We start from the raw sequence: 8,757 nt of genomic DNA, 5'->3' as shown, positions 1-8,757 counted from the left end.
GAAACATTTACTGCCTTGGTTGGTGCCTCCTCAAAACTGAATGCCACAAATCTTTAACCTTCAGAGCCAACCACATCAAATTTTATTTTTACATCATTCCTATTCATGATTGATCAAAGACTTCTCTATGTAAACCAGATGTTTTGCTCAGCTATTGGGTGTTAAAGGCAAATTCTGTGCACTTTTGAGTCAGTATAAAATGCAGAATGTGACCATAGTGACATTGGTACAATACATGTTAATAAATTATTTCAAAGACAACAGGAAAATGACCTAATAAACACCTTTTTACATTGCTCTACAGATGACTATGACAAGTCATGACACATCATTAACTTGCTTCTTATTTGGAAAGGGAACAGGCAATATGATAAAAATGCATCAGTTAAATGCGGAAGATGCTTACAGCTAGTGTGGACATGTGATAGTGGTAGTTCCAATTCTGCTGTAGGTGGTGTTTCCTTTCAGAGATTTCTGAAGTAGTAGAATGATAACTCTAAAGAGTGAAAAATTATTAAGATGAACCAGCATAACTCTCTCACAATCACTTTGTATTGTGCTTCTTAAATAAAACTCTACAGTCTTCTAATGAATTCATCATTCTACTTTCTTCTTTCTTTATGAGGTTTACTATGACAGCTATGATTTTGTACACTTTTTAATTTTCTTTCTGCTTTGCACATTTTCTTAGATTTTTCTTCCCCATAGAGGTTTGTCAATTTAAAATCAATGTAATAGTGTTGTAATTATTTGAAGCTTTGACACACTACCAGTTTGCTTTTTCGAATGGTGCAGAAATTTTTGTTAGATATCGTGTACCGTTGCTAGCATGAGACAAGCGGAAGTTGTGGCATGTGACATCACCATCGTGACAATATAAAGGTCAGTGTCGCACACTTCCTGGATGGTTAATAAACAAAAAGACTTGTTTATAGTGTTAATAGTGTGTTTTTTAACTTACAGCTTAAAAAGTTTTTGCATGTTTTTTTAACTTTATTTTGGTATTGCATTTTGGGCTTTGTTACCTTTGTTAGTTTTGATCTAACAACCCCTGCTTGCTATTTTGAACTTGATTTTTGTTTTTTGAATGGCAGTCTCTCAATATGTGTTAGAGTACTTCCTCTGCCTTTTCCACCCCAGCAGAACAGGAATTGTAGTTGAATGGGAAGAATAAAACTTCTAGCCAGACTATTTACTACTAGAATCACTAGACTAACCACTTAGCAGTTACTCAGTGCTCAGTCTGTGTTCTAGCATGACACTTAGAATAATAAAGCATTGAATGATGTTAGGCTTCTGCCAATAGACCATACAGCCAAAATATAAATTGTTACCCCATCAGGTAAAGGAGATGACACAGAGTATAGGAGTCAGTTGGAAAACTTTGTTTCTTGGTACAGAAAGAATTGTCTGCATCTTAACATCAGCAAAACCTTGCAACTGGTTATTGACCTTTACCATACCAAAGAGCCTCTATGTCTGGTCACTATTCAGGGAATGAATGTAGAGGTGTTGCACTTTTACAAATACTTGGGGAGACCACATTAATGACAGGTTGGACTGGTCTGGTAACACAGAAGAACTGTATAAAAAAGGGCAGAGCAGGATCTTTTTTTCTCAGGATACTGCATTCCTTGAATGTGGGTAGTGACATCCTTCACATCTTCTATAACTCTGAGATGGCCGGTGTAGTTTTATATGCTGTGGTGTGCTGGGCTGGTTACAACACTTTAAGAGAAGCCCACTGAATCAACAAGCTAATTAAAAGGGCAAGCTCAGTTATTGGAGGATATCCTGGAGGTAGTAACAAAGGAGAGAATTAAAAGAAAACAGAGCACCTTTATGAACAATGCTACACGTCCTCTATGTACTGTAATTCATGCAAGCGCGTTTTCATTGCCAGAAGCCTTAGACGGTGCAGCTCATTTCGGCGGCATCTTGGGGCTTTAACCGTTAAACTGCCACATACTTGGGAGTTAATGCATCCCTGGACGCCAAATACTTTTTTGCTGCACTTTAAGTAAACGTCACAATTAACAAAGAAAAAGTGAAATTTTAATGGAACACATTTTTTTTCATGCAAAGAGCATCACAATTACTGCAACACTGATCATTTTACACGCTGCTAATGAACTGTAAAAACTATTTAAAAAACTACTGGAACAATATGTACAAAGTGCAACTGACACCATGGATATAAATCAGTGAGCCAACTGCGCTTAAAAACCAGCTGTAAGCAAGCACACAGAGGTAAGCGCTGACGCTGGCAGGCTAGTCTTAGTGCAGCTTGGGTCACAGAATTGCACAGAAACACAGGTGATTGTAGAGACAGGAACTTTATTCAAACACTTCAAACAAACATGACTCTTTCAGAAGTTAAAGGTGCTCAGCATGCAGTTAGTTAACAATTAAACAATAGACAAACATCATAGGGGAGTACAACCCCCAACAGTAGAATGTCTGGGGGAGGAGAGAGAAACAAAGCAATCAGCCAAAAAGGACAGGCACTGTTCAGGCTTTTAAGTAAGTGTAGCATTGCACGAGAAGCCACAATCAAGAAGACGGTGATTTATTTATTTTTATGGTGGAGATTCCATCCTTGACCCGATGGCGTGCACTCACAAACAGAGACAAAAACAAAGCAAACCGGTAATCAAACAGCAAATAAAGAATGTAATGAAAACAAATGAAATAAGAAAACAACGATACCACCCCTGTTCCCCTTACGGCGATTACGCATTAAATACAACAAAGCACAAACAAAACACACACAGTAAAGTCCATGAAAAACGGCAACAGATGAAATGTAATTATGAAAATAGATAGTCCAGAGATCTGCACGTTGAATGGGAATGTAAAGATTGTCCTACCAGTAGCTCCTGAAATGGTGAAGTGGGTTGGACGGGTTCAGGAGCGCTCCTTTCTTTGTAGGATGGCCATGAATCCACTTACAGTCCTCATGTACACAGGCAGACAATCCAGACGCACGAAACGATCCAGGACAAAATGAATAAGTACAAGTAACCCAAAAGAAGGCAGACAGACAGGAACTTGAAACACAAATTGCAAAAACTTTTTTCTTTTTGCTTTTGGTCACCGGCCCCCTTTTTAAAAGTTGCACTGACATCCTTTGACCTCAACAGCCCCAGCACCCTCAGCAGAAGACCAATCAGAGCCACTGCAGGGACTGCTGGGAGTTACAGTTTCAAATTCTATTGGTTACTTTCACCATCCCAAGTCGGTTTTCTCTACAGCTGCTTCCTGTTCTCACTACAGTACAGTATTGCCACAAAAAAAGCCATAAAAATTGCGGGGGATATTTGCAGTTAAAAATTATTAGTTAGGTTCCAAAGAAAAATCCGCGAATGACTGAGGCCACGAACTCTGAACCGCGACTTTGCGGGGGTCTACTGTATAATATATAATAGTATATAACAGAACACATGAATATGCAAAGAAGACTAAGTTAAGGCTAAGTTACTGGTTTGAGAGGGCTGTGGCGCTGGGAAAGAAACTGTTTAGGCGTTAGTTCTAGTTGGCCTGAAGCATTTACCAGAGGGCAGTTTTTGAAGCAAGTGATGAGCTAGGTGGGATGTGTTCATGGTGATTTTTTGACATGGTTAGTGACACAAGATGTATACAGGTCTGCAACAGATTTAAGAGCACAGCCAACTATTTTCTCAGCAGACCTCGCAACACGCTGTAGTTTATTTTTGGAGCGTGCCGTTGCTGAACCAAACCAGACAACAACAGAAAATGTGAGAACAACAGAAAATGGTTTTGTAAAATTGTACTAGGATTGGTTGAGAAATATTTAATTTCTTTAGTTGGCATTAAAAAGTACAACCACTGCTGAGCATTCTTAGTGATGGAATTGGCATTAATGTCCCAGCTGAGTTCTCTTCCAAACTTTGCTTAAAAAAATCCTTCTTTTAAAAGCCCTTTTATTAAACAAGCTTTTGAACAGAGATTTAAAGAATATGATTTTTGTATGATCCACCCTGTAATATGCGCTGTATATTTTTTTCAGTTATTTCCGAAAATGAATGAATGCATAAAGTAAAAGATTAATGTAGCTCCTGCTTTACTTGTTTACTTAATCCTGCCATTCTCTCCTTCCCCTTGTTTTACTTTGTTTCATACAGCTGAATACTCAGTTGTACATGTGGGTGTGGATTGTATATGCCTTCTTGGAGTGCAGCATTTAGGTTGGTTCCAAGCTGAGCTCTAGTGAAATTAAATAAAATTAGATCATCTGTCATTGGCAGGTTCCTGTCAAGATTTACAGCTATGAATATTACAGATGTAATTTTTGTACTTATTTTGGAATTTATAGCTCCTTCATTTATGATGAATGTTTGTCGTTTTGTCTATTTTCATTTCACATTTTTGTTGTTATGATCATTGCCGTTTTTAAGTTTGTTTTCCTGCTCCATTGCCATTACATTTATAATAGAAGGTAGCACCGTGAGATTTCATTAAATAATCAGTATAAAGAGGGTCGCACACTACTCCTAGATTTTGGATTCAGTTAGCATACATTTTCTGCAGTGCTAGCTTGTATAAAAATCACTTTAGGGAGAATAAGAGTTTGAATGCTTTTGACTTCAAGTTTTAATTTTTGTATCACATTTTGGTATTCTTATTTGTTTGTTCCTTCTGGCTTTAAATCTTGAGAGTCTTTTACCACAGATGTCGCACTTTTAAAAGTCTGCTGATCTTATTTTCACTTTTTTTTTTCTTTTTTTCAACTACTGCCATTCTAACTGAGGCAATACAGTTTCTACATACCATAACTTTAGGTCATTGTGACAGTGTACATCAGTTCTTGTTTTAAGATTATCCAGATCAGAAGATCCATAAAGTAGAGAAGGTAGAAGGTTGCAGGCATATTACCAACTGTAGCATTAGAAATGAGCTGACTGAAGTACTTCAAAATAAGGTGTGCATGCCCAACACCAAGATATACTTTAAGTCATTCTGAATTTTTCACTGGGAATAATGGCATGTGTATTTCAAGTTTCCATTTAACAGAATGTTTTTCAAATACTGGCCATACTGCATGTCAGGCAATTTTAAACTATGCTCTTGAGCTATAATCTGAAATGGAATAGTATTTGTTCTAATTACACAATAAAGACAGGAAGCCATATTTGTCTTTTAATAATGAACAGCAAGCAAATAGGATACTTTCACACATTTTTCCCAAAATATTTGCTGAATTTGGGTAGCCCATTAGCCTGATCACTGTCTCTGTTGAGTATTTGCACATTGTCTTGCTTTCATATGAATTTTCTCTATGCATATTGAGTTCCTATCTTATCATACAACCCAAATGATTTTTATTTGAATAACAAATAACAAAGTCCTGTGCAACCTAGAAATGAATTAGCAGGAACAGTTTATGAGAAATAGTACCAGGTCTACTACTGACCATCTTTATCTTGTTAGAGCAGATGCCATCAAGGGGCTGTGTGCCATACACTTATATAAGAAGAAGAACTCTTCTGCGTTGGCAGTGACTAGAGGGCTGTCACAGCCTTGAGTACTGCTGAGGGGTATCCACATTATGGATAGATACCCACTAGAGGGAAGTGCCCCCAGAAACTTGTGGAGTGTCTATTGTCACAAATTTAAAGAAAAGGGTAGGGTGATAGGTCAAGGGCCGGGAGAGTTCCCACACATCTTTTAGGTGGTAGCATGTGGCACATCTGTTGGACAGATACATCCCATGACTTTTTTTTTTTATTTTGTTGAATGGTCATTGTTAGACAAATTTAGGGATTCTAGCCCTTTAATTGTGTATGGGGCCCGGGGTTGCAGGTAACCCTGAGGCTGTAAGACAGAGGTATGGAGCCATAAGCTACAGAACTTTTGGGTTGGAAGGTGAGGAGTAGAGTGGTTTTAGGGATTGCCCGAGACGCAGACTGCAGAGGTGGATTTATATCCTACTTGGGGAGTAGACCATTTCAGGTTGGTGCTGTTAGTTGAATTAGGCAGTGACCTAAACTGGCAGGAATGTTGTATAGCCAGATCTGGAGGAGAAATTTTTAGAGATGAATGAAAGAGCTGTTTTGGCCCTTTTCGTGGTCTGTTACTATAGAACTTTGTGTTTCTCTATTGTTTATCCATTCCTTTTGTTTATGTTGTATTTTTAAAAAGAACTTTGTATTCGTATTTTTGTTTGAGGTATGTTAGACACACAGAGGGTGCTTCCTCATCACAGCGGATGGATAATTGAATGGATGTATAGCTTTAAAAAGAAGTAACAGTTCATATTAGAATTGTTGAAATCATAGCTGACATTGAGTTTGATTAAAAGGCAGAAAAAAGTACAGTTCTGTATATAATTTTAACCAACTGATGTTCGCCCTACTTCCTTTCATAATACAGTTTCCTCATTTGTTCCCCATTCACAGCATGAAAGGAATTTATCCTCCTGATAAATGAGTCTCTGAAGGTGAATGTTGGAGCCAAAGGATAATTTATTATACAGAGGCAAAGAGTTTCATTGACCTGACTGCATAGCATACTGTGTCATGCTTCCTTTTGGAGTAGAGCTGCAGGAATTTAATTAACCCAGGCCCAAATTGATATTCTAAGAGAAAATGAGCTTGCATCACATGTGTGGAATATTTTTCAATTTCAGTAGTTATTGTTATATATTGTATATGTGTAGATATGTATTCATTTTTTCTTACCAGCTTCATAGCCACAAAGAGCGAGTACTTTTTCTGAGATCAGATTGTTTTGCGTAGCACTTAAGAGGTGGGCATGCAAGTGTACCATTCAGCTACAGAGACAATAGTCCAAACCTGTATAAAGTAGGTCTGCAGCAATTTTAACAAATAATAAATACATATCTTGACCTCTTTTCTATTTATACTGATTGTGATGAATTGCCATAATTGTCCTCCATTCACAGTGTCTAAATTTGTGTTTAGTGTTTGGTTTTTTATGTTTTCTTGCTTACTGTTTGTCTTTTATTTGGACATAATGTAAATCTTTATGGAACATTCTGAGCTTGTACGAATGAGTGTGTTACATACGAATGTAGGGTCTTGAGGACTTTTTGTGAATGATTGTGTTTTCCCCTCTGTGACTTAGTGCATTTATAGCACCCCAACAAAGTAAGTAGATTCCCTAGTCCTAATCTTAGGCACAGGTTCTATTTCTTTTGTATGCTGTCAGTTTTCTAATCTGTAACATTCCAGAGACTTATATACTATTTAATATTAGTAGGAAGAGGAAAAGATTAATACTCTCTTTTTATGCAGCTGTTCCACTTTGCTTCTAAAGTTCTGCTACACTTGCCTCAATACTTAATGAAATGATTTTGCTAATCATTTAAATTACGTCTATAATGTTATTTCCTAGATGATTGTTTTAACTGTCCTTATAAATATAATAATGAAACAGCAATCAGTTTTCTGGAAAGAATTTTGTTTTCCTTGGAATATCTTTTCCAAGTGTAGGGTAATGTATTTAATTACAGTTTATTTTGTCAAACAATTATGAAAATTATTTGCTCTGTTATGGATAATATTACACAGTAGTGATGGAAGGTAGTCTGCTTTTTAGTATTATGACTTGGAATGTTACTTTCTACTTAAAGGCATCAAGGTTAACTCTTCAATTAAATAAGTGTGTGTGTGTGTGTGCTTGCTTGTGCTTGTGCACGTGCATGTGTGTGTGCTTAAGTGTCCAGCGATTATTCTTACTGGCACAAATAGATTCTCATTCTCACAACCCTATAATGTACAAAATTGTTGTGAAAACTAATTGGCAAATAGAAATGTAAAATATTTATATACAACTTTAATTTCCTGCACTAAATAAAAGATTGTAATTTTTGATGTTGTGGTGCTGTGGTGTTTAAACAGTTCAAACTCAAAATTTCAAGCTATATATATCTTATGTTTTATTATAGTAATTTTACAAAAAGAAAATATTTTACTTCAGATCATTCTAAAAAAGGAAATAAGTGCAACAGTCAGTTTTTTCAACACCATTCTGGGATTCAGTAAAACTTCCTCAGTCTTTTCTTCTCAAATTTCAACCCATCAGACACTTTTGCTTTTGTTGCTCCTCACATGATGCTCTAAGTCAGCCTCTTAAGTTCAAATTATAACTGTAGTTGGACAGAAGTCCTTAATACACCAAAATAAAAGACAGTTTTGAGAGTTGTATTGCATCTTTAAAATTTTTCCATTTTCCATTCTGATCATTTTTTTCGCCTTCTTTGCGTTTTTCTTTTGTTCAGCTTTAGTGAGGTTGTGCACTGGCTCAGAAGGGGGAATAAATTGTTATTCTGTTTTATATTTCTTACAATTTAAAATACATAAAATTAATAATTTAAATGTATTTGATACATTTGGCAATTATGTGGGGAATACACCCCTTTTAGGAGAAAGCATCCCCTTCTAGCAACATCTTTTTAGACCGTGATTATGTACTATACTGATTTGTAGGTAGTAACTATACCACAGAATGGTCCTTTATTTTTTCAGTGTTGCATTCTTTATTGTTCACAATCATTGTTTGAGCTATACACAATAAAATATGTTGTTGCTTCAGTTTCTTACTGTTTAATCCAATTCAGAGCTTAAAGGAGTCAAGACGTTAAGGTACAGGTACAAAAAATCAGGAGACACTTGGATTCAACAATATGCATGCACTCTACTATCTATCCATCAGTCATTTTTAAAGCACACTTTTACACTGGGGAATCATGGGGAATCTAACTACTATTGGTTG

The 8,757-nt window shown here is 36.4% G+C and overlaps 2 protein-coding genes across 16 annotated transcripts in view; both read left to right on the top strand.

Moving 5' to 3' along the window:
• The window catches only part of epb41l2 (erythrocyte membrane protein band 4.1 like 2), a 309,675-nt gene that overhangs the window by 173,676 nt on the left and 127,242 nt on the right, over positions 1 to 8,757 (top strand). The window lies entirely within an intron of this gene.
• The window catches only part of LOC114647575 (solute carrier family 35 member D3), a 1,087,183-nt gene that overhangs the window by 995,024 nt on the left and 83,402 nt on the right, over positions 1 to 8,757 (top strand). The window lies entirely within an intron of this gene.

The sequence above is a fragment of the Erpetoichthys calabaricus genome, chromosome 3 (genome assembly GCF_900747795.2).
Source record: "Erpetoichthys calabaricus chromosome 3, fErpCal1.3, whole genome shotgun sequence".
Lineage (NCBI taxonomy): Eukaryota > Metazoa > Chordata > Cladistia > Polypteriformes > Polypteridae > Erpetoichthys > Erpetoichthys calabaricus.
The sequence above is the reverse complement of the archived record's forward strand: the minus strand, read 5'-3'. Positions and strand labels throughout refer to the sequence as shown.